The 27,134-nt window shown below is 42.9% G+C and overlaps 1 long non-coding RNA gene across 1 annotated transcript; it reads left to right on the forward strand.

Moving 5' to 3' along the window:
- Positions 1 to 9,145: 9,145 nt before the first annotated feature.
- On the forward strand, positions 9,146 to 24,129 carry LOC140486860 (uncharacterized). Its single transcript, XR_011962643.1, has 3 exons — positions 9,146 to 9,275; positions 21,796 to 21,853; positions 23,665 to 24,129. It is a non-coding gene; the product is annotated as an uncharacterized lncRNA (long non-coding RNA).
- Positions 24,130 to 27,134: the final 3,005 nt, after the last annotated feature.

A 27,134-nucleotide genomic window follows, 5' to 3' on the forward strand; every position in this document is an offset into this window, starting at 1 on the left:
GTCACTTGAAAATTGAAACCGAAAGAATTAATCAAGCAGACAAAAATGCAACAAACACAGAGAGAAACTCAGCAGAGCTGGCAACATCTATGGAGAGAAGCAAAGTTAATGTTTCCAGTTCTGAAGAAGAGTCAATGCTGACTCAAAACATTAACTCTGTTTCTCTCTCTGCCGATGCAGCCAGACCTGCTGAGTTTTCCCAGCATTTTGTGTTAGTTTCGGATTCCCAGCATCTACAGTATTTTGCCTTCAGACAGAAGTACTACCCTCTCTAGATGTACAACTTTACTCTTAAAGTGTTTGAATATCCAAAGCCCAAATAGTTCTGAGGGACGAAGAATAAGAAAAATATTGGAGCAGCTGTAGGCCATATGAGCCCGTGATTTTGCCGAACATACTTGATGAATTTTGGATCACCCTCTTTCCCTGAAGTGAGTGGGTCCAACAGCATGATGGTTATTATACTGGACAATTAATCCTGAGATTGGGTAAACAATATCATTGAATTTAAAACCTCCAAATCAGTTCAAATGGTAGTTTGAGAATTTGACTTCTGTTTCAAAATACATCTTCAACTAACACATCTTTAAAAATGGCTGCTAAAATTGCTGAAGCTATACCTCGGTCTTTCACAAATTAAGTTTCCAAACTAATGTGGTTGACTTTTAACTGCCTACTGAGGTGGCCTATCAAGTATCTCTAACTGCAGTTTTGCTGTGTACTGATGCCCCAGGAATCAATTCGAAATAACTACACGGAGGCTGATATCCCATCACCAAGTGACCCTTTATCTACATGTGCATAGTACATGGACTCTGACCAGCCAGACCAGTGCCAGTGACTAGAGTGAGGAGACTCGGAGACTTGGAGACTCCTGTTTACATCTGTCAGCCATTGCTCCCTGATTGGTCCAGGTTAACAACCACAGGTTAACATACCCAATGAGACCTACCTAACCCTCATTCCAATCACTCCACAATTCTTAAAAAAAGATTCTAGTCACTTTATCTGGCACCTTATCTGGATAGAAATTGATCAATACCACCAGTTAGTGCTTTATCAGTGACAATAACCGACAGCCTGTCCTGGATTTCCCACATGGATGTTACGGTCAAGAAGGCACAACAATACCTCATCTTCCTCAGGTAGCTCAGGAAATCTGGCATGTCCATTAGAACCCTTCCCAACCTTTACAGATGTACCATCAAAAGTATACTGAGTGCATAGTGGCCTGATATGGCAACTTCTCTGCCCAGGACCATAAGAAACTACAGAAGGTGGTGGGCACAGCCCAGACTATCATGGAAGCCAACCTCTCAAATATGGATTCCATTTACAGTTCTCGTTGCCCCAGAAAGGCTGCCAAAATCACCAAAGACCCAACGCTCCATGGTAATGTTCTCCTAAAACCTTTTCTATCAGGTAAACAATACAGAAGCTTAAACACACACACACACACACACACACACACACACACCAGCAGGTTCAAGAACAGCTTCTTCCCAGCTGTCATTAGACTCATGAATGGACTCTCTAACTTTAAATAATTTTAAGCACTTGACAGTTACAAGTTCGCCATGAAAGACCTAAAGAGAGACCTAAGAAGAGCCAGGAGGTGGCATGAGCAGTCTGGCAACAGTTCTCGTTGCCCCAGAAAGGCTGCCAAAATCACCAAAGACCCAACGCTCCATGGTAATGTTCTCCTAAAACCTTTTCGATCAGGTAAACAATACAGAAGCAATACATGAGAACATTGGCAGATAGGACCAAGGAAAACTCTACAGCCTTCTATAGGTTTATCTGGAATAAAAGAATGACTAGAGTAAGATTAGAGCCAACCAAGCATAGTTATGTGTGGTGTCAGAGGAGATAGGGGAAGTGCTAAATGAATATTTTTTGGCAGTATTCACACGAAGAAAAGACAATGTTGTAGAGAAGAATACTACAATACAGGCTCCTAGACTAGATGGGATTGAGGTTCAAGAAGAGGAGGTGTTAGCAATTCTGGAAAGTTTAAAAATAAGTAAGTCCCCTAGGCCAGATGAGATTTATCCTAGGATTCTCTGGAAAGCCAGGAAGGAGATTGCCAAGCTTTTGGCTTTGATCTTTATGTCATCATTGGTTACAGGAATAGTGTCAGAAGACTGGAGGATAGCAAATGTGGGAAAGGGAGGAGAGACAACCCTGGTAATTATAGACCAGTGAACCACACTTCAGTTGTGGGTGAAGTGTTGGAAAAGGTTATAGTAGATAGGATTTATAATCATCTAGAAAGGAATAAGTTGATTAAGGATAGTCAACATGGTTTTGTGAAGGGTAGGTCGTGCCTCACAAACCTTATTGAGTTATTTGAGGTGACCAAACAGGTGGATGAGAGATTTCAGTAAGGCTTTTGATAAGGTTCCCCTCGGTAGGCTATTGCACAAAATATGGAGGCATGGAATTGAGGATGATTTAGTGGTTTGGATCAGAAATTGGCTAGCTGAAAGAATACAGAGGGTGGTGGTTGATGGGAAATATTCATCCTGGAGTTCAGTTACTAGTAGAGTTTCACAAGGATCTGTTTTGGGTCCACTGCTGTTTGTCATTTTTACAAATGACCTAGATGAGGACCTAGAAGGATGGGTTAGCAAATTTGCGGATGACAGTAAGATTGGGAGAGTTAATGATATTGACGAAGGATGTTGTAGGTTACAGAGGGACATGGATAAGCTGCAGAGCTGGGCTGAGAGGTGGCAGACTGAGTTTAATGTGGATAGATGTGAGGTGATACACTTTGGAAGGAATAACAGGAATGCAGAGTACTGGGCTAAGTAAGATTTTTGGTAGTGTAGATGAGCAGAGAGATCTTAGTGTCCAGGTACATAGATCCTTGAAAGTTGCCACCAAGGTTGGTAGTGTTGTTAAGAAGGCATATGGTGTGTTAACTTTTATTGGTAGAGGGATTGAGTTTCGGAACCATAAGATCATGCTGCAGCTGTACAAAACCCTGGTGCGGCCACACTTGGAGTATTGCGTACATTTCTGGTCACCGCATTATAGGAAGGATGTGGAAACTTTGGAAAGGGTTCAGAGGACATTCACTAGGATGTTGCCTGGTATGAAGGGAAGCTCTTACGAAAAAAGGCTGAGATACTTCAGGCTGTTTTCATTAGAGAGAAGAAGATTGAGAGGTGACTTAATTAAGACATATAAGATAATCAGAGGGTTAGATAGGGTGGACAGTGAGCGCCTTTTTCCTTGGATGATGGTTAGCATTAGGGGGCATAGCTTTAAATTGAGGGGTGATAGATATAGGACAGATATCAGAGGTAATTTCTTTGCTCAGAGAGTAGTAGGGGCATGCAACAGTAGTAGACTCACAACATCAGGGCATTTAAATGGTCATTGGATAGGCATATGGATGAGAATGGAATAGTGTAGTTAGATTGGCTTCAGATTGGTTTCCCAGGTTGGTGCAACATTGAGGGCCAAAGGGCCTGTACTGCGCTGTAATGTTCTATGATCTTGCTAATGCTGATGTTGCCTAGCGCATGTCCTGTGCAGTGTAACCTGCATGCCTCTGTCTCAGGTTTTCGCCATCCTAGGATCAGTATGTCCTTGCTTCACTATGATCTGTCTGCACTGCTCATAGACAGAGCTTTTCACCGTACTTCGGAACATGTGGCAACAAATCAATCAATTACATCAAACATCAGACATTCAAGCATGTGTTTTCCACAGTCCCCCTCCTTGAATTCACATAATTGCTCCACAAATGTGATTTAGCTATTCTACTCTGGGCAGCATCACAAATCCGAGCATAACCTCATCCAGTTTTCAAACGGTGAGAGAATCAGAAGTAAGATTAGAGTACTTTTCCACTCTGGAACCAAAAGGTGCCAACTCCAGTGGCACTGTCTAGTTTTTGATTGACGTTTTGCTGGTGAGATGTGATGCCACTGTCAAGACCAGCATTTATTGCCCATCCCTATTTGCCCTGAGGGTAGTTAAGATTGTAGCACGTTGGGTAATAGCAATGTACAGCTCAGAAACAGACTCTTTGGTCCAGATCTTCCATGCCGACCAGATATCCAAAATTAATCTAGTCCCATTTGCCAGCATCTGGCCCATATCCCTCCAAACCCTTCCGATTCATGTACCTGACCATGTGTCTTTTAAATCTTGTAATCGTACCAGCCTCCACCACTTCCTCTGGCAGCTCGTTCCATACACCATCTGCGTGAAAAGGTTGCCCCTCAGGTCATTTTTAAATCTTTCCCCTTTCACCCTAAATCCTATGCTCTCTAGTTTTGGACTCCCTTTCCTTGGGAAAAAAGAGCTGCTGTGAGTCTGCAGTCAGATGTGAGACTGAAAAGGTAAGGATGATCAATATTCTACCCTTGGGGACTTTGATGAATCAGGTGAGTTCTTTCAACAATCCATGTGTTCACCAACAGTGTAGTTTTTGTTTCGGATTTTGATCGAATTTAAAATTCCACCATCTGCTATGGTGAATTCAAGCTCACTTCCTCTGAACATTAACTTGGGGGGTCCTTCAGTGATGGCATTACTCCACCACCTCCTCAGTGGGCACAATACTGGCACGATGAGCAAAGGCAGCTTGCATGTTTCACATTATGGAGAAGAACTCTGGAAAATAACAATTAATTCTGGTCCGGTGTCCTGATTAAATGTTTCTAATTTTCTTCATGGTGCCAGCAATGAACCTTTCCTTTTAATGTGTTAAAATCTCTTATTGAAGTCCAATGGAAATACAAATGCATTAGCTCCCACTGCTAGCCCTGCCATGAGTTGTTTCTTTCACAGTGTAATCGAAAAATTACAGCATTAACAAATTTTCCTACCAGTTCTGGCCTGATCATGTGGTTGATAAATTACTCAGGGATTTGCCTGCATTTAATCATTTATGTTTAAAGTTATTTGCTTCTACATACAATATTTGTAAAAGCCTGAACTCTTTTGGCTTTCCAAGTAAGGCAAAAGTGATCAATACAGATAATAATTAAAATCAACATGGGATTAGACAATTTACCCACCACGCTATGGTTCAGTCAATGCTTGGAGTCAGCCACTACCTTACTTGACTAATTGATTAAATGCATTTGCACAGTTTTAATGGACAACACAATTTCAGTGGAATGTTCAGGGTCCTGCTTACCTACTGTGCAAATAGAGACCAATGAAAGCAATTATAATTCTGAATTGTGGGCTGCCAAATTGGCCAATACAAAATAATGCCATGCTCATATCAGATGGATAGTACGAAGATTGTACGGTGGTGATGTGGCAATGTCATTGGTTGAAGTCAAAAATATCTATGTTCACTTTAAAATAGAGAGTGTTTTCTGAAAATTGAAGTAAACTTAAAGTGCAGGCCCAGCCGCCTGAGTGGAAAGGCAGAGAGATAGGGCTGTTCTAAAATAGATACATGCAACAATTGGCTATCAAATGGATACCTGAGTTCTGATAGCTGTTTTGACAACAAATCAAATTTAACAAATTATTTAAACTATGGTCAGGTTATTAAAACTCAATCAAGTTTTGGAGATGCCAGTTTTGGGCTGGGGTGTACAAAGTTAAAAATCACACGTCATGGTCCAACAGGTTTAATTGGAAGCCATCAAGTTTGAGTTTATTGTTTTGACAACATCAGACCAATGGCAGGGAATGATGTTCAAGGGTGTAAAAAAACACAGGCAACCGTCACCGAATAGCAGCGCAACTGTCGTAGAGCAGGAGAGCTAACTGCCTATCTAATATCTTGCTCTCAAAGAAATAAGAAGGCAAGCTGGGAATTTGTGTTGCAAATGTTCCGTCCCCTGTCTCGGTGACATCCTCAGTGCTTGGGAGCATCCTGTGAAGCGCTTCTGTGATGTTTCCTCCGGCATTTATAGTGATATTATAGTGATCATTATAAATGCCAGAGGAAAGATCACAGAATGCTTCACAGGAGGCTCCCAAGCACTGACGATGTCACCTAGACAGGGGACGAAACGTCTGCAACACAAATTCCCAGCTCGGCGAACAGAACCACAACAACGAGCACCCGAGCTACAAATCTTCTCCCAAACTTTGAAATAAGAAGGCACTCTTATCAAAAGGTACTTTTACCCTGTAAAAGCAGGAAAACGTAAGAAGGTGACCCAGGGAGATCAGCAGACAGAAGATTGAAGACAGCGGAGAAGACAGAGAGGTGGGGATTTGAAATTAAGTTAATGTAATGTTTAATAATAATGTGCTGTTGGAGCAACATTTTTATATAGTTGGGGTCAGACAGTAATTAATTAACAAAAGGGGGCTTGGATTAGTTAATAGTTTTTGTTCAGTGTTCTGTTTGGAAAATAAACTGTTATTTTTCTTCAAATAGTGGAAATGAGGAGTTCCCTATCACTCACTCACATTTTAACAGATTATGAAGCAAAGTGAGCTTTGCTGGGTGTTTGGTCTGAATTATCAGAGGGGTAACAGTACCAGTAATGCAGCTAACACCAAGTTAATGCCCAGAGAGCACGGCAGATGGTCGAGTTTAAATTTATTAAATCTGAAACATAATTCTACTCAGTAATGGTCACTATGACAACTATCATTGATTGTTATAAGCCTTCTGGAATGAAATCTGCTTTTCTTACCTGCTTTGACCCATGTGGGACTCCAGACACATTACAATGTAGTCAGCTCTTAACTGCGTTCAAGGGCAATAAAATACTGGCCTTGCCTGTGATATCTAACTTCAAAAAGAAAACAAAATTGTGTACGTTCCAGCAAAGACAATTATTTCGAAGATAATTCCTGCGCAACGTTAACTGGCTACTTCATTCCATCTTCCTGCACTTTCCAATTGATCTTGAGATCTCTTGCTTTAAGTTTTTTTTTGCATTCACAGGATGGTAGATATCGCTGGGCAAGCACTTATCGTCCATCCCGACTTGCCCAGAGGGCAGTTAAGAATCAACCATATTGTTGTGGGTCAGGAGTCACGTGTTGACCAGACCAGGTAAGGGCAATAGTTTCCTTCCTGAAAGGACATTAGTCTGTTCCTTAGTTGCATGGGAAAAACTCCACCTAAATACACAGCAGTGCACATGGCAAAAGTATTTCATAAACAATCAGGTGTTCTGTCTTTTAATACTGTGCGTTTTGGGAAAAATATTGACCAAGGCACTACCCCTATGCTCTTTGTAAAATGGTTCCATCCATCTGAGAGGAAAGGTGAGTTCTGGATTTAATGTCTCCATGACATCTCTGACAGTGCACTACTCCCTCAGTATTGACATGATTCAGTAATGTGGATATGCATTCAGTCTCTGGAGTGGACTCATTTCCCATTGCTCTTGCTGCTCCCTGCATACTCACATTGGGCAGAGATATTCTGTTCAAACTTATTTCTGTTTTCGATATTAAATACAGATGGTCCTCAGACCAAATACATCCATATTAGATTTATCCGGCTGCTATCGTTTCCATAGTTTAAGAACAGATCAGTAGTATTGTGGAAACTGCAATCGATAGTTAGTAATATAATGAAGAAATTCTTTCACAGCCCCAATCAATGCCTTGAACACAAATATCCAAGGGTCTTGGATGGTTTACATTAGCTGGTAGGTAAAGATCTGGCATTTCACTTCAGATAGTATGTTGCATGTGCTGAAAAAACTAACCAAAAACTGGAAATGTTCATTGCCACTGAATAATATTTTAAAACTTTGCAAAGTCCCTGAAGCAAGAGGTCATTGCCTGGCAACTGTAGGTTTTGTGTGTGGATTTTTAAAATGTATATTACAGCTGAGCTGCTGATACACTCAGAAAGCATCCTGCTTTTCATTGTTAATCCAGTCAGTTATCCATTATGTTCAGAGTGTTCATTTCTTAAAATATGTATTCATTTTGGTATGTAGGTGTTGCTGGCTTGGCCAGCATTTATTGCCCTTCCTTCATTGCGTCCCCATCTATTTATTTAAATATTCCATTTAGGTTCATACAGGAAAATTGAAAATGTTAAGAGCCAAAGCAAGAAACTTTAAAAAAAGAAGTTTCTCTTACAAAGTTAAACTTAGTTATTGACTCCAGGTTAACACTGTCATATGTGACAATGCCTCTTCTTTCTTCATGGCTTAGGAAATTCAGCCATAAGGACCCTCACCAACTATTATGGATGCACCACAGAAAGCATATGATCTAGGTGCGTAACGACCTGGTATGGCAACTTCTCTGAACAGGACTGTAAGAAACTACAAAACATTGTATGCACAGGCAAGACAGCTTTCCATCCCTGGACTCCATTTACCCTCTCATTGCTGCAGAAAGGCTGTCAACATCATCAAAGACCCCTTCCAACCCGGTAATGCTCTCCTACAATCTCTTCCATCAGGCAGGTGAGACAGAAGCTTGAACACACACACCAGCAGGTTCAAGAACAGCTTCTTTCCTGCTGTTCTTAGACTGATGAATGGACTCTCTAACTTCAAATAATGTTGATCTTGCTTTATGCACCTCCTGTACAGTGATAACCTTGTGTGCCTCACTCTGTCTAAGCACCCCATGATCTGTACGTCCTTGTTTGCTATGATCTGCTTGTACTGCTTGCAAAACAAAGCTTTTCACTGTACTTAAGTATATCTGACAACAATAAATCAAATTAAATGTGTTTTTTTAGCAATGTACAAAAAGGCTGACTCTCTAGTCTGACGGAGTGATGTGCTGGAAAGAGCAATTTTTGAAACAACAATATGTATTTATATATCAACTTTGATGTAATAAAGCAGCCCAAGGTGCTTCAAGGGTGTGATATTAAAAAGGAGTTGACACCAAGCCATGTATAGTAATAACCAAACCTTCGAAAACCATGAAAACAAAAGAACACTGATGCTGAAGATCTGAAACAGAAATTGCTGATGAAACTCAGCAGATCTGGCAGTTTCTGTGGAGAGAGAAAGCAGAGTTAATGCTTCAAGTCCAGTGACACTTCTCCACAACTGAAGTGTCACTGGACTCGAAATATTAACTCTGCTTTCTCTCCACAGATGCTGCCAGACCTGTTTTACCAGAAGCTTTTGTTATTGCTTTTAAAAAAATCATACAGAGCTTAAGGAGCATTTTCAAGATGGGGGAGAGACAGAGAGAGAGAGAGATGGAAGCTTGAGGCTTGAACAGCTGAAGGCATGGTCACGAACGGTACAGCAAGTAAAATACAGTTGTGCAAGAGGCTGGATCTGGAGAAGAGCACAGCTCTCTACAAGTTGTAGAACTGGAGGACATGATAGGGATTGTGAGAGGTAAGAGGTAGGGTACTGTCCATTATTCATCCCTTAATGAATCTCCTTCGAAAACAGACGAGAGGTCGTTCTGTGATAACGAATGTTTCATCAATGCAAATTCGCTATAATGTGATTGATGAATTGGGGATGCCGTTTCTACAGCATGAACTTTTAAAATCTGGATTGGCTGTAACGCAAATATACTACTAACACTTTAAATGCTGTTTCTGAAGCGCGATGTTTCTATTACACGGGGTTGCACAAGAATGCAACCATTGCCTTACAGAAGAACTGACAGTATTTGTCATTATCACCTTTCAGTTGGTGGGGCCTTATTGTGTGTAAAGTGGTTGTGTGTTTCCTACATAATTACTATTATCAAAAAGTATTGCATTGGCTGTAGGCCCTTTCAGATACGCTGAGATCTTCAAAGAAGCATATAATGAAAACGAAGCTATGTAGGACAGAAACACACCAGCCAAGTCCTATCCATTAGATTATTCAGGTTCTCAATAAAGCACGATAATGATGAAATAGATGTTTCACAAAATCAGGAATTGCTGGAAAATCTCAGCAGGTCTGGCAGCATCTGTGAAGAGAAATCGAAGGTAATGTTTCAGATCCAGTGACCTTTCTTCTGTGATTGTAATGGAGCAATAGTGTATTGTTTTGCAACATTTTTAATGATTTTAATTCAATTTTCCATCATTTAATATACCAACATCACATTCCTATTACCTGCATTTGACTACTTTAGTCAAATTTTAATGTTTTATTATTTCAATGTTTGACACAGATACTTAGTCTTTATGAAATAGCTCTATGTAAAATGTGCTACAATTCAGCCCTTGGGCCATGAACGGGTCTCCTGAATAAGATATTAATATTATCTGCAATGTAAGTCATTCTTCGTTTAAAATCTTGTTCATTTCTTTGACCAAATTGTCCCACACTCTCACTCCATGATCTGCATTTGCTCCTCCATTGCTTTTACCTACCGGCCTCATCCATTCCCACTAGGCCTCTCAGCATAGTTTATTACATATCTCCAGAACAAAGCCCAGGTTCAAGTTTGGCCTAGTCCAGAGGAGTATAATAACATCTCTGAACAGGTTAATAAAAGAAAATCTCAAAATGAGGGATTTCCATTCAAAGTGCAGATGATCATTTGGTTTCCTCTCAGATAATCCTGAGTCATTGGGACACCCTTCCTGGAGAGCAATGGAAACTGAGGTACTGAATATGTTTAAGGTACAGGCAGATAGATTTTGACTAACAATGGAGTCCAGAGATATCAGAGGTCGAAGATATGTAGGGTTGAGGCCAAATCAGATCAGCCTTCATCTTATTAATTGGTGCACAAAATTAAAGGGACTGAATGGCTAATTCAGTCTGAAGGGACTGAGTATGCCTTTAATCTATGGGTAGTTTCTTTCAGTATCTTTAAAAAAGCAGAAACATAAGCTTCTCCATGAGCTTTTTAAAAACAATATATTCATTACATTGGCAAAGCATAATGGTCAAGTCACTGAAGTGCCACCAACAGATCTATCACCATAAAAGAAATGATATGTTGAGCAAAATCAGAAATTGCTGGAAAAGCTCAGCCGGTCCGGCAGCATCTGTGAAGAGAAAGTAGAGATAACAATTTGGATCCAGTGACCCATAGAGTCATAGAGATGTACAGCACGGAAACAGACCCTTCGGTACAACACGTCCATGAGGGTGGCACAGTGGCTCAGTTTTTAGCACTGCTGTCTCACAGCGCCAGAGACCTGGGTTCAATTCCCGCCTCGGGCAACTGTCTGTGTGGAGTTTGCACATTCTTCCTGTGTCTGAGTGTGTTTCCTCCAGGTGCTTCGGTTTCCTCCCACCGTCGATAAATGTGCAGGTTAGGTGAATTGGCCATGCTAAATTGCCCGTAGTGTTAGGTGAAGGGGTAAATGTAGGGGTATGGGAGGGTTTCTCGTCGGTGTGGACTTGTTGGGCCAAAGGGCCTGTTTCCACCCTGTAAGTAATCTAATGCCGACTAGATATCCCAACCCTATCTAGTCCCACCTGCCAGCACCCAGCCCATATACCTCTAAACCCTTCGTATTCATATACCCAACCAGATGCCTTTTAAATGTCACAATTGTACTAGTCTCCACCATTTCCTCTGGCAGCTCATTCTATACACACACCACCCTCTGCATGAAAATGTTGCCCCTTAGATATCTTTTCTATCTTTCCCCTCTCACCCTAAACCTATGCCTTCTAGTTCTGGACTCTTCCAACTCAGGGAAAATACCTTGTCTATTTCTCTTATCCATGCCCCATGTGATTTTATAAACCTCCATAAGGTCACCCCTCAACCTTCGACGCTCCAGGGAAAACAGCCCCAGCCTGTTCAGCCTCTCCCTATAGCTCAAATCCTCCAACCCTGGCAACATCCTTGTAAATCTTTTCTGAACCCTTTCAAGTTTCACATCATCCTTCCGATAGGAAGGAGACCAGAATTGCATGCAATATTCCAACAGTGGCCTAAACAATGTCCTGTACAGCCGCAACATGTACTCCCAACTCCTGTACTCAATACACTGGCCAATAATGGAAAGCATATCAAACACCTTCTTCACTATCTTATCTACCTGCAACTCCATTTTAAAGGAGCTATGAACCTGCACTCTAAGCTCTCTTTGTTCGGCGACACTCCCTAGGAACTTATCATTAAGTTTATAACTCCTGCTAAGATTTGCTTTCCCAAAATGCAGCACCTCGCATTTATCTCCATCTGCCACTTCTCCAATTAAACTCCATCTGCCACTTCTCAGCCCATTAGCCCATCTGATCAAGATCCTGTTGTAATCTGAGGTAACTTTCTTTGCTGTCCACTATACCTCCCATTTTGGTGTCATCTGCAAACTTACTAACTGTACCTCTTATGCTCACATCCAAATCATTTATATAAATGATGAAAAGTGGTGGACCCAGCACCGATCCTCGTGGCACTCCACTGGTCACAGGCCTCCAGTCTGAAAAACAACCCTCCACCACCACCCTCTGTCTTCTACCTTTGAGCCAGTTCTGTATCCAAATGGCTAGTTCTCCCTGTATTCTATGAGACCTAACCTTACTGACTAGTATCCCAAAGGGATCTTTGTTGAACATTTACTGAAGTCCACGTAGATCACATCTACCACTCTGCCCTCATCAATCCTCTTTGTTACTTCCTCAAAACCTCAATCAAGATTCTCCATGCACAAAACCATGATGACAATCTCGAATCAGTCCTTGCCTTTCCAAATACATGTACATCCTGTCCCTCAGGATTCCCTCCAACAACTTGCCCACCACTGATGTCAGGCTCACCGGTCTTTACTTCCCTGACTTGTTTTTACCACCTTTCTGAAACAGTGGCACCACGTTTGCCAACCTCCAGTCTTTGGGCACCTCACCTGTGCCTATCAATGATACAAATATCTCAGTAAGAGGCCCAGCAATCACTTCCCTAGTTTCCCACAGAGTTCGAGGGTACACCTGATCAGGTCCTGGGGATTTTATGCGTTTCAAAACATCAATCACTTCCTCCTCTGTAGAATGGACATTTTTCATGATGTTACCATCTATTTTCCTACATTCTATATCTTCCATGTCCTTTTCCATCTCCCGAACAGTTCCATATAGGGAAGCCGTAGTCTTAAGTGTTGTGGATGATCAAATCTTTGAGGGTGTTATTAGGCAGTGTGTATAAGCATTGAAATTGCACAAGAGAGTGTGGGTCAGTGTCCTATAAACATTGTGCTGTATAATTATTGTGGTACAGCACGTCAGATTGTGAGTTCACACTGGCAGTGTATTTCAATGTGCCTTACTGCTTGTGGGATCAGCAAATGATGTGTTAAAGCAGGTTGAGGTGCTGCTGGACAGTAATGCTTTGACAAGCAAGCTGAAGGCAAGGCTGAGGTCCTGAAGACACAAGGCAGTCACTCATCCATATCTGGGACATGTAGGTTTGTCATTTCTATAGTAACAGAGTGACAGAAGGGCTCATGTGGACCATATAACCATGGTAACAGAGAGAAATTGAGGCAATCAGTATCATCTTGGATACATGTGGCATATCTGAAGACTGCAATGTGTATCTCATTACGTAAGGTAGTTTAAGATTAGCATGCACAGCATACAACAATTGAAAGGTAGAATTTGAATGTTAAAATCCATCACTATGGGTTGTAGCTTCCCAGTAATGGAAAAGGAAGGACAATATGGGTCAGCATTAAATTGATCAGTTAAAAAATGCTTGTGGGACAGTGGTTGCTATCTTGGAAGTAGAAGAACCAAGCCTCAACTGCCATGAAGCTATGACTAAACAGGCTGATTAAACAAATAAACTTGGGTCAGCAGAATGGACTCTCAAACTTCAAGTAATGCTGACCTTGTTAATGTTAACCTTGTCTAGCACACGTCCTGTGCAGTGTAACCTGTGTGCTTTACTCTGACCAAGTTGTTTTTTTAACCCGATGATCTCTATGTCTTCGCTTACTATGATCTGCCTGTACTGCTTGCAAACAAAGCTTTTTATTGTCCTTAGGTACACGTGACAATAAATCAAATCAATTAATCAATCAATTAATCAATCAGTGATGGAACAAAGGGAACTCCACAGTCTAACGCTACTGCCTAACAGTGTCATATGCTATTAACATGTAAGTCATCATACTTGGCTGTACAGTTTAGATTAGATTCTCTACAGTGTGGAAACAGGCCCTTCAGCCCAACAAGTCCACACCGACCCTCTGAAGAGCAATCCACCCAGACCAACTCCCTTACACCTAACATTATGGGCAATTTAGCATGGCCAATTCACCTCACCTGCACATCTTTGGACTGTGGGAGGAAACCGGAGCACCCGGAGGAAACCCACGCAGACATGGGGAGAATGTGCAAACTCCACACAGACAGTTGCCCGAGGCGGGAATTGAACATAGGTCCCTGATGCTGTGAGGCAGCAGTGCTAACCATTGAGCCCCATCCTTCACTTCAGTAAATACAGGAAGTGACATTTCTACCTGCTCTAACTCTTAACATTTTGATGCCTTTGTCCAGAGAAAAGCTGACATAAAGATAGTTCAGCATGAATATAATTGCAGCAAAGACAGTCCACAATATCAGGGGTTCATTCATTTGCCAATCACTGCACTGATATTTACAGGGATGAGACGGGCAGCCATTAGTGTACTGTTCAACAGAGAAATGAGAGTCAACTCCAAGAACCAGGGCCAGAAGGAAGCTGACATCATAATCTCTACGGATGACTCAAGGCAGATACAAACTGCAGGAATTAACAACAACAATTTATATTTATAGAACAGCTTTGACACAATGCAGTGCTTCACAGTAGCTATACAAGACCAAATGGAACACCAAGCCTCATAGGGAGATTTTATGTTTCTGAGGGAGAGTCATATCAGACTGAAATATTAACTCTGCTTCTCTCTCCACAGATGCTGCCAGACCTACAGCATTTCCTGGGTCTGTTAGGGAGGTATTAGGGCAGATAACTAACAGTTTGTTAAAAAAAAAGATGGGTTATAAGCAGTCTTTTAAATGGACAAAGGGAGGTAGAGAGGTTGACAGGGGTGTAGAATGTATATTTGAGAGCTTGTAGCCAAAGCAGTGGATGGAGCAGGCACCAGTGATGTTGTGATTCTAATCAGGGAAGATCAAGAGGCCAAAATGAGCAGTGTGCAGATGAAGGTGTGCTCAGAGAGTAGCTGAGTTGGAGGATATTACAGAGAAAGGGAGGGGTGGAGATTTGAAGGTAATGATGAAGTTACCAGGGGACAATGTGAGTTAGAGAGCACAGATGCGATAGGGGTAAGGAGTCTAATGCTCAAACAACAGAGTTTTGGGGTGATGCTGAGTTTATACAGGGTGGAACATGGGCACCCAGCTCAAAGTGAAGTGAATAGGCAAATGTATGGATAGCAAAGACATGAAAGGGGATATCTGACACAGAGGAGTTGAGAAACAGGTGAAGTTGAGCCATGCAGGTGGAAATAGGCAATTTTACAGATGGCATGTATATGAAACTGCAGGGTCATCATAGGGTCAAATGTAACATCAAGGTTGCAAAAAGAGTGGCTTAATCTCAGACTGTTATCAAGAGAGGGATGAAGTTAATGTTGGATGTTGCAAGGACATGTAGAACGTTGTGCAGTGATAAGCTTTACACTTTAAATGGTTCCGTAAAGATTGTTTTAGTGCATTTAAAATGTTTGATCAAAAAAAGATAAAAAAGATGCAAAATAACTCCTTGGGATAGAAATTGGACTTGGTTGCATCTGTTTTATGAGTGTAAAAATGACTCAAAACAGGCTTAGATTGAGTGAAATGAGATGTTGTTAAGCTATGGATGCTAATATACAGCCCTCACTTTTTCAAGGCCAAGTTGGCGACAGTCACTATAGGATGGTGAGATGTATAGGAGTAACACAGCAAAGGAATAAGCTTCACTACTTGAAAGTGTTAAATTTCATTAAAGTCCAGCGGTCATCCTTGCACTTTATTTGAAAAAGGACCTTGAAATAAATAACAGCCAATTTTGCACAAAACGTGGTGCATTATTCAAAGAATTGTTTCCGCAATGAATACTCTTGTTCCTAGCTGTTTAACTATTCCTTGCCTCATTGTTAAATCTCATGTCTATTGTGTTTCCCCATTCAGAAAGGTTCCACAATCAAGGATTGAGTTAATATCTCTCAGCGAGTTGCTGCCAGCTTTGCTTCTCTTCCTCTGTCTGGGAGAGATAGCGAGTGGTCAGCAGTGTGAGTGATACCCGTTCAGAAGCATGAGTCATTTCAGCAGCAAAGTCTCCCAGGAGACTTATCACTTGGACCAGATGCAAACCAATGGCCACTCTGTTTCTTTCCGATAATATGCTTTAATGCACCTTTACTTACCTTGCAGTGCCTCTGAGCTAGGCTTTGCAAACCAAGTGTTCAAAACTGTTTTATAAGCTGAAACGAACATCAATAACAACAACTTGCAATTACGTAGCAGTATTAATGCTTTAGAATATCCTTAATCACATCACTGAAAGGCTATTAAATGGAATTTAACACCTAGTGACATGAGGAGATAACTGAATAGGTTTATGTTTGATATTTAATCCCTCCTGCCTCTTACCCGACTCCCTCTTTGTTTAGACCTTCCCTCCTCACCTTTGCTGGCCTTACCTCAACAACTGCGACATCTGGAAGCATGTTCAATGTTGAGGAACGGTCACTGACATGACACATTAACTCGGTTTCTCACTCTGCAGACACCGCCCAGACCTGCTGAGCAGTTCCTGTATTCCCTGCCGTTACTTCAGATTTCCAACTTTGCCCTTACGAAGAAATGTTAAGACGGGCAGGTAACAATCTGATTAGAAAGGGAGATACCATAGGAAGAGACAATAAGTTACCGAAATTGAGATCTACAGAGAGGGAACTTCATTGTTTAGGGCCTTGCTTGTTGAAGGTTTGACTATCAATTTTGTAGCAATGAAAATCAAGGCTCCTCCAGAATCTGGACTTGGAGGAACAGGAGTCTTGACATTGCTCCTCGAATCCCTACAGTGTGGAAATAGGCCATTTGGCCCAACAAGTCCACACTGACCTAGCAAAGAGCATCTCACCCAGACCCATTCCCCTACATTAACCCCTGACTAATGTACCTAACCTACACATCCCTGGACATTATGGGCAATTTAGCATGGCCAATTCACCTGACCTGCACATCCTTGGACTGTGGAAGGAAACCGGAGCACCTGGAGGAAACCCACGCAGACACGGGGAGAATGTGCAAACTCCACCCAGACAGTCACCCGAGGCTGGAACCGGGTCCCTGGTGCTATGAGCCAGCAGTGCTAACCACTGAGCCACTGTTGTTATCGTGAGATAAAGAGGGGGTGAGGCCATGGGAAGTCTTGATAAGAAGAATGAGGATTTTAAATTTGAGGAACAAGTATAGATGTAGCTCGGCGAGTACTGGGTGGTGGGCGTAAAGAATTTTGTGCTTGCGAACAGTGCTGAGGAATTAACATCTCAGTAATTGAGGTTTAGATGGGTTTGTGCTCAGGGAGTGTATAAGCTGGCCATGTTTGATACTGATTTCAACTTCTTAGCCACACTGCACTGAACTTCACTAAAATCACAAATACATCCTCTCCCTAATTGTGTTTCATCCCCTTTACTCTTCAAGGCAATTAATGAACCCCATCTTCATCCAGCATCTTGTCCACACCCCAGCTCAGTGTGACAGTTTTTGCTGAGTTCTACTCTCACCAATCCAATCGTGGTTGAAGCATCTTTCTCAACGGTGCTTCATTTGCGGCCCTTTGTGCCAGAGCCTTTGATGTTAGATAAAACTTCATTTTTAGGACATGGGCTGCCATTGAGAAAGTGATAGCAGCTTCGGCTCTCTCCATAGGGTAAGCAGGTGCTTGACCCAGCAACAATGAAGGAGCAGCCCACGTTGGGATGGGTTTTTTAATGAAGAGAACCATGGTCAAGTGGATTTCATTGACTATAAAATCCTTGATTGAGGCTGTTGACCTGGGCCAATCAGGGAGCTTTGGGTGAAAGATCTAAACAGAGTTAGAGGCCAAACTGGCCATAAACTGTTCCAGGCAGTGGGCCGTGGAGGGGGTCATTAGGGCCGACTGCCTGCCCCTCTTCCACAGTTACATTAGAGCCTGGGTGTCCTTGGAGAAGGTGCACGCGGTCTCCACCAACACCCTGGAGTTATTTAGGGAGAGATGGGCACCACAGGGAGTGGAGTGCATTATTTCCCCCTCCAACTCTATTTTGATTTAACCCTTCCCTCCCCTTCACTGTTTGATCACGCAGCATTGCCCTTTGATGTGAAGGGCACTGCTTGTCACTGGCCACTTGTGTGTTCCCTTTCTTCCTGGTGGTGGAATATCGATAAGGATTTACACACTTGTTGTTCTTCACTGTGTCCCTACACCTGTGCACACACTAATTGGGTGCTGGGGAAAAATAAGCACTCCCGCAGTGAGGTGGTATTGTGGGGTAAGAAGAAAAAGAGAAAAAAAAAGAAAGAAAAGAAAAAAAGAGAAGAAAAACGAAAAGAAAAACAAAATAAACAGATTTAGAATCTCCTCAGTTTAGGGGACTGACTCTGTACTGGCTGGGCCACAGTCAGTGTGTTCCTGCTGCTTTTGGTTTCTGGTATTTTTTTGGAGAAACCTGATTCCTAACCTGGTTGATCCATACAGCCAGTTTGTTGCCGGGTATCCCTTTTTTTTTGAGGACTGATTTCTAAACTGCCTGATTTACACTGTCAATGTGTTTCAGGTGTAATTCAGCCCTCATTCGGAAGCTGTTGTTTCACTGGCTGGTTACAGTTTGTGTTGTACTCTTTTCCTTTACCTTGAGAAAATGACAATGCTGATTTTGTGGCAGGGCTCAGCCCTTACACTCTAGTTTTCTTTCTTTTTTTGAAAGTATTTCCACCTTTTGGTGTTTGGACTGAGCCCTGTGAGGAACTGTACCTTTCCAGAAGGACGTTCCTGTGTGGTAGGCCTGGCCTTTTGTGAGTGGACTAGGCCTCTGTCAAGACTGAACAGGTGTGTGTGGGCTGAGAGGTGAGCATTTGCTGTATCCTAGAATTCGGGAATGGACTTTGCCTCTGGGAGTGATTGAGGTTTGTCCTCATTTCCCTGAAAACTGGTCCAACAGTGAGGTTTTGGGTTTGGCTTTGCTGCTCCTCCCCCTTGTAAATTGTGGTTCTCTGAATACAGCTGTTAATGTTAATTGTTTGTAAACTGCGTACTGTTTAATAAAATATTTAAAAAACCCAGGAGATTCAGAGAGTCTCCCCAGTCTAGGGACTGACATTAAGCTGACTGGTCAGAGCCCATTTACCATGCACGTGTAATTAAAACGTGACGTGGTGATGGGATACCAACCTCTGTGCAGTTATTCCTGAATATGACTCGGGATCCTGAATACAGAACTGCTCCCATGTATCTCTTGCACTTATTCTTTGAGGTGGCATATTTTATGGATGGGAGAGATGGTGTGACAGTAGCCTTGGTAAGTTAACAGCAGGGTTGTGACATCGAACACTTCTTCTGCCGCCTCTGCCTCTGAGCTTATTTTTTTGATCAGGACTCCCGTCCACCTTCCGAGGACCCCTTCGCCCACCTCCAACACACTCCATCCATCTGGACACCCCGTGCTGGCCTATTACACGCCCTCGACCTCTTCATTTCCAATTGCTGCCGGGACATCAACTGCCTCAAGCTTTCCACCCCTCTCCCCCACTCCAACCTCTCACCCTCACAACGCGCAGACCTCCACTCCCTCTGCTCCAATCCCAAACTCACCATCAAGCCAGCAGATAAAGGGGGCGCAGTGGTAGTTTGGCGCACTGAACTCTACACCGCTGAAGCCCGACGCCAACTCGAGGACACCTCCTCCTACCGCCCCCTCGACCATGACCCCACCCCCCCATCACCAAACCATCATCTCCCAGACCATACACAACCTCAGCACCTCAGTGGATCTCCCACCCACAGCTTCCAACCTCATCGGCCGGGAACCCTGCACTGCCCGGTTCTACCTCCTTCCCACGATCCACAAGCCTGACCACCCTGGCCGACCCATTGTCTCAGCATGCTCCTGCCCCACCGAACTCACCTCCACCTACCTCGACACTGTCCTATCCCCCCTAGTCCAGGAACTCCCCACATACGTTTGAGACACCACCCACGCCTACCACCCCTTCCAAGACTTCCGTTTCCCCAGCCCCCAATGCCTCATCTTCACCATGGACATCCAATCCCTCTACACCTCCATCTGCCATGACTAGGGCCTCCAAGCCCTCCGTTTCTTCCTGTCCCGACGTCCCCAACAGTATCCTTCCAATGACACTCTCATTCGTTTGGCTAAACTGGTCCTCACCCTCAACAATTTCTCCTTTGAATCCTCCCACTTCCTCCAGACCAAAGGGGTAGCCATGGGCATCCATACGGGCCCCAGCTATGTCTGTCTCTTTGTTGGCTATGTAGAACAGTCCATCCTCCGTAATTACACTGGCACCACTCCCCACCTCTTCCTCCGCTACATTGATGACTGCATTGGCGCCACCTCATGCTCCTGCAAGGAGGTTGAGCAATTCACCAATTTCACTAACACATTCCACCCTGACCTGAAATTCACCTGGACCATCTCTGACACCTCCCTCCCCTTCCTGGACCTCTCCATCTCCATTAATGATGACCAACTTGACACTGACACTTTTTACAAACCCACCGACTCCCACAGCTACCTGGATTACAACTCTTCCCACCCTACCTCCTGCAAAAAATGCCATCCCGTATTCCTAATTCCTCTACCTCCGCCGTATCTGCTCCCAGGACGACCAGTTCCACCACAGAACACACCAGATGGCCTCCTTCTTTAGAGGCTGCAATTTCCCTGCCCATGTGGTTAAAGATGCCCTCCAACGCATCTCATCCACATCCCAGATCTCTGCCCTCCAACCCCACCCCTCCAACCGTAACAAGGGCTGAACCCCCCTGGTGCTCACCTTCCACCCTACCAACCTTCGCATAAACCGCCTCATCCGCCGACATTTCCACCACCTCAAAACGGACCCCACCACCAGGGGTGTATTTCCCTCCCCACCCCTTTCCGCCTTCTGCAAAGACCATTCCCTCCATGACTACCTGGTCAGGTCCATGCCCCCCTACAACCCACCCTCCCGTCCTGGCACCCTGCCACCGCAGGAATTGCAAAACCTGCGCCCACACCTCCTCCCTCACCTCCATCCAAGGCCCTAAAGGAGCCTTCCACATCCATCAAAATTTTACCTGCACATCCACCAATATCATTTGATGTATCCATTGCTCCCGATGCGGTCTCCTCTACATTGGGGAGACTGGGCGTCACCTAGCAGAGTGCTTGTACCCTATTGTACCCTTTTCTACCTATTCCCAAGCAACACCCCCCCTCCCCCCCCATTCCCCATTTCCCCATTTAACTCTCCATTCCGGAGGCTCCCTGCCTTCATTCCTGATGAAGGGCTTTTGCCTGAAATGTCGATTTTCCTGCTCCTCGGATGCTGCCTGACCTGCTGTGCTTTTCCAGCACCACTCTAATTTAAACTCTGGTTTCCAGCATCTGCAGTCCTCACTTTTGCCTAGCAGCACATGATAGTACCCACTCAAGTCATAATATATTTATTGTGGTCAGTGTTTCTGTCAGTGCTTTAGATGTGAATCCAATGAACTGCTTTGTCCTTGGACGATGTTGACCTTCTTGAGTCTGTTGGAGTTGTACGTATCTGGATTAGTGGACAGTATGCTGTCACACTGCTGAACTGTCGATGGTTGGAGGATTTTTTTGGAGACAGGAAAACAGTCACTCACTGCAGAAACTGCAGTCTCTGATGTATTTTTATTTAATATGTCAATTATAGTTGAATTTCTAACTAACAATGCCCTACCGGATGTTTTAATTATTGTTTTAATGTTTTACAGTATTGAATGTCACGGGCGTGTGACTGAACTATCTATTGGTACAGATGGCCATCTTCAGGTATGTGTGTAATAAAAATGTTACTTGATTGCCACTTACCAACTCTTATCCCATAAGTATCTGCAAGTATCTATTGTTGGTCCCTTCCTGTTCCTGATCTAAATGCTACCTCTGAATGACACCATATAAAGCTTCAGAAATGAAGATGGATTTGAAGAAGTTCAGACTGGTGTCCTTGGAGAAAAAAAAGACTGTAAGGAGATTCAACAGAGGCTTTCAAAATCACAGGCAGGCTGGATAGAGGAGAGAGGGAGAAGCCATCGCTGATCAAAGGAACAAGAACAAGAGGGACAGAGGTTTAAAGTGAGGTGCCAATTAGGTAAGGGTGACTTGAGGAGAACAAAACACATTTTTCACACAGTGAGTGGTTAGGCCAAGGGAAATGTGGTGTAGACAGGTCTTCAAGAAGGATGATTATTTGGATAGAAGGAGGGATATCGGGAAAGGGCAGGAGATTGGCACGAGGTAAAGGAACTGCTACAGGCATGAGGGGCTGAATGGCCTCCTTCATTGGGGGCTACAAGATTCTGTGAGATGGGGTCAGTAGACAGGCCCACACATTTACCTGTCTGCCATCTCAGTGTTATTAAACTGCAGATAAAGTACATAATTTTGTCAGAATGCTAATTACAAGGTCCCCCCCCACCCCCACCCAACCACCCCTCAAAGTTCAGATCATTAGAAAAAGAATCAAATTTTAAACTGACATAGACAGCCATGATGTTTTTTTTAAAAAAAAACTCTCCTTAATCCAAGTTCAGATTCTTTCCCAGTTTTCTTTACCAACTGTTGAGGTGACAGACAGTTTCTCTTCATACCCCGCTGTACCCTGATGTGACAGCTGTTTATTTCTCATCATTGCCTTGCAGGCTGAATTTCTCCAGCACAGAAAAGAAATCAAAAGAAATTGAGTGCAGTAATAAATATCGATGTAAGGAAAGGAATCCAGCGTTCTTGTATGAGGGTCACCGTGAGAGAAACACAATGTAAAGCTCTCCGTGATCTGTTTCATAATGACTAGTTGCAATAAGCTGTCATCCTGTTTAACATTAACCAGCAACAATGGATACACTTAACAGCACTGGATTACCAAGTGTCACATATCATACTTGCACTGGAATTTAGCAGTACAGTGCTCTTAACATGATGCAAACAGATAACTGCATTTGCTTTTTAACTACACTCATGTTCATTTAATTGCTTTTAAGTTAAAAACATAATCTGAAGTAACTCAATCAATTGATGGATTCCACACCATCCCATTGATACCAATCACTTTTCCACTAGAGATTTATTGAATGCAAGGACGAAAATAATTTATTATGTCTTTTTAATTTGGCTTCTTGTATTTCTGACCTGTGGTCACACTGTGGATAGTTTCTGACCTGCAGTTACACTGTGGATAGTTTCTGACCTATGGCCATACAGGTAGACAACCCTTTATCCGAAAGCTCTGAAATCCAAAAAGCTCTGAAATCCAAAGTTTTTCGCGCGGAGTATTTGTTTTCATTACCAAGGTTGTTTGGCATGCAAACAGTTAACCCAACTCCACACCCACTTGATGCGTGTCATTCAAGGGGAGGTGGCCCAGCACTGGTAAGCCTCAGGGCCCGTTACTCATAGTGAGTCTGCTGTTCGGTAAAATTTTTAAAATTTCACCATCAAACTGTCACTTATTGTGAAATTCGAAAAATTCTGAATTCCAAAGACCAGCTGGTCCTGATAAAGAATCAGATAAAGAATTATGCACCTGTGCTGCAAATAGCTGTAACATAACTTCTTTAATTTCGTTTCTCTATTCTGTAATTTAGGATTGTACCTCAGCACTTTGTGCCCAGTGGATGGCATTCCAGAGATTTTGATGTCCAATTCATTACAATCACTTTATAAGTTATGATCTCAGTTTCTGCATGGAAAACCTGAAAATCACCTTAAAAATCCAGACCAGTTTCAAGAAAAGTTGTGTGATCGCCCCCAGAATATTTACAATCAACCTGACAGTGGCAATTCACCTCGTGAAAGATCAACTGTCACATAGTGTCACCTTGGAAAGGCAGTCAACATCATCAAAGACCCCTTGCACCAGTTATAATCTTTTCCAACCTCTTCCATTTTGGAGAAGGTACAAAATCTTATACACACAGACCAACAGATTCAAGAACAGCTTCTTCCCTGTTGTTATTAGACTGCTGAATGGAGCTCTCAAACTTGATGTCAATCTTGCTCTTTGTGCACCTTCTCTGCACTCGTAACATGGTATTTTTCACTCTGTTCTATTACCCTAATGCACTTTGCATATTATGATCTGCTTGTATTTCTCACAAAACAAAACTTTTCACTGTACCTCTGTACATGTGATAATAATAAATCAAATCTAATCTAATATATGAATGAACTTCCTCCATCATTTGGTAAAATCATAGCTAACCTGATGATCTCCCATTCTTAGGAAAAAGTGAGGACTGCAGATGCTGGAGATTAGAGTCAAAAGGTGTGGTGCTGGAAAAGCACAGCTGGTCAGGCAGCATCCGAGGAGCAGGAGAGCATAAACTTCCTTCCAGCATAAACTCTTCATCAGGAACGTGCATTTTTGATGGAGAGCTTATGCTCGAAACATCAACTCTCCTGCTCCTCGGAAGCTGTCTGTCCGGCTGTGCTGTTCCAGCACCACACCTTTTGACTCTGATCTCACATTCCCAACTACCCCTGATGATCAATCAACCCCTCACTTCTCAGGAATCTCTCTACGGCTACATTAAAAACATCCAAGGACTCTGCATTCATTGTTTTTAAGGAAGTGAGTTCCAAAGATCCGGGACCATCTGTGAGGAAAATAGTCTCCTCATTTCTGACTGAAATGGGCAACCACTTATTTTGAAACTGGAGCACATTCTGGATTCTCCCAGAACAGGAGACACCCTCTCCACATCCAGCCTATCAAGACCCCACATAATCTTATATGTTTCAATAAAGTTATTCTTTACTATTCTAAGGTCCAGCAGAAGAAAGGTTTCTACATGTTTCAACCGTCCCTCATAAGGCAGCCTGACTATTCTGGTTATTAGTCAGGTAAATCTTCTCTGAATTGCTTTTAACACATTTACATCCATAAGGTCAGCAATTCTGTACACCGTAATCCAGATGTGGCCTCAGCAGTGCCCTGTCTAATCATAACTTTTTTTTTACTTTACCTGTACAATAAACAGCAGTATTCCATTAGCTTTCCTAATTAATTTCTCTATGTGGATGTTAGCCTATTGTGATTCATGTACATGGACACCCAGATGCCCCTGCATCTCAGAGCTCTGCAATCTCTCACACTATTGAAATAATATGCTTTTTAATTCTACCTGTCAAAATGGACAGTTTAACATTTTCCTACATTGTATCCATTTTCAAGATCTTTGCCCACTCACTTTACCTATCCACACCTCTTTGCAGCATCTATATGTCTCCTTCACAATGACCTTCTATGTGTCATCAGTGCATTTTATATCCTCCTCCTTTTATCCAAGTTATTATATGAATTTTAAAACGATGAAGCCCCAAGCACAAACCCTGTGACATACCGTCCATAACTTCTTGCTAACCAGAAAATAACTCATTTACAGCTAGCCTCTGTTTCCTATTAGACAGCTAGTCTTCTGTCCATTAGGAGAAAGTGAGGATTGCAGATGCTGGAGATCAGGGTCGAGTGTGCGTTGCTGGAAAAGCACAGCAAGTCAGGCAGCATCTGAGGAGCAGGAGAATCGACATTTTCAGGCATAAAGCCTTCATGAGGGCCTTCCCATTCCTGATGAAGCCCTCATACCCGAAACTTCGATTCTCCTGCTCCTCGGATGCTGCCTGACTTGCTGTGCTTTTCCAGCAACACACTCTCGACTCTGATCTCCTGTCCATATCAATATGTTATCCCCATATCTTGAGCTTTTATTTTCTGTAACAAGCTTTAAGGTGATATTTCATCAAAAGTCTTAAGAAAATCTAGCCCATAATCAATGACTGATAGAAGGTCAGACATTTCACCTTCCTTATGTACTGTTGATTCTGAAATCGAGAATCACAAGATCACAGATTTTCTTTTGGTGTAAATGGGCACTATTGGTCAACTCAGCATTTATTATCCATCCTTACAACCTGTCTTCGCATCGTTAAATTGGTGATTCTTTATCTGCATTCTTTTCGGAATTCTCGATGCCTCAGTTCCTTTTTAAAACCTTGTGTGGCAGAATTCCGAAACTTATTCCTTTGCAGCTGTTAATAATGTCATTGCATCTGAACTGATGCTGAATGAAATAAGTCTATTCCCCTTCCAGAATCCAAACAGGACTTCGTCTTGAATGTAGTCATCTAATTACTGGAACAGGAGACACTATTTCCTATAGATTGAGATAATTAAGGGTCTGAATTGAACACTGTGCGATTAGGAAGCTAAGAATCTGGCATGTTACTGACATTTAAAATTAATCTGCCTGTGCTGAACCCATTTGGTAACACAGCAATGAAGCCAACAACAGTGGATTAGGCCAATGGTATTTGTGCCTGTTTGAGACTGAGGGAAGAGCTCGTGTGATGGAGGGAAAGAGGACAAGGATAAATTTGATCTTCCGCAGCAACATCTACCCCTTCATCTATCCCTACTGTCGGACAAACAATCAGAAATCACCCGCCCGACTAGCCACAGGTAGAGCTGCTAGTAACGAGTGCCATTGTCTCGAAATGCTAAGAGAGAGATTTATACATGCTCATATAATCCCAATGTGGAAGCAGGCCATTCAGCCCATCGAGTCCACACTGACTCCACATAGACCATCCCATCCAGACTCACTCCTGCATTTCCCATGGATAATCCACCTAATCCGCATATCCCTGGACACTGCGGGCAATTCATCATGGCAAATCCGCCTAATCTTCAGATTGTGGGAGGAAACCAGAACCCCAGGAGGAATCCCACACAGAAATGGGGAGAATGTGCAAATTTCACACAGACAAGTCACCTGACTGTGGAATCAAACCTGGATCCCTGGCACTGTGGGACAGCGGTGCTACCCACTGAGCCACCATGCCATCCTGTGAGGAGAGGTCTTGTGGTGCAGTGGGTATTTCCCCTCCTCTGAGCCAGAAACTCTGGGTACCAGTCCCGGTGCATGACTTGTTGTCCCAGAAAGGTATATTCATAACACAGCCAAACAGAATGAGTTTCTGCTTTCTCTCCATTGATGCTGCCAGACCTGCTGAGTTTTTTTATCCCCCAGCTATTTCTGTTTTTTTTGTTTTTTCT

Source organism: Chiloscyllium punctatum, chromosome 16 (genome assembly GCF_047496795.1).
Source record: "Chiloscyllium punctatum isolate Juve2018m chromosome 16, sChiPun1.3, whole genome shotgun sequence".
Lineage (NCBI taxonomy): Eukaryota > Metazoa > Chordata > Chondrichthyes > Orectolobiformes > Hemiscylliidae > Chiloscyllium > Chiloscyllium punctatum.